A 499-nucleotide genomic window follows, 5' to 3' on the forward strand; every position below is an offset into this window, starting at 1 on the left:
GAGGACACAACAAAAAGTTGAAAGTAAAAAGAGGTGATAAAGATGTCAAAAAATATAGTTTCCCAAACAGAATTATTGAATCATGGAACAGTCTCCCCAATCAAGTAGTGTGTGCCAAAACTGTGCATCAATTTAAAAAGTTATACGATAATTTAAATATAGCAAACGGGACCACCTGAGCATAGCCCTTCTCCCGTATTCAAACAACTGGGTAAGAAGACACACACACACACACACACATATGTATATATATATATATATATATATATATATATATATATATATATATATATATATATATATATATATATATATATATATATATATATACATATATACATATGTTCATACATAGTAACACACACACGCAAACACATGTATTATATATATATATGTAAATATGTATATATATGTATATAGGTGTGTGTGTGTGTATGCATTTATACCTATATACATATATATACACACTTACATATATATATTACATGTGTGTGCATGT

The sequence above is a fragment of the Penaeus vannamei genome, chromosome 31, assembly GCF_042767895.1.
Source record: "Penaeus vannamei isolate JL-2024 chromosome 31, ASM4276789v1, whole genome shotgun sequence".
NCBI classification, from domain to species: domain Eukaryota; kingdom Metazoa; phylum Arthropoda; class Malacostraca; order Decapoda; family Penaeidae; genus Penaeus; species Penaeus vannamei.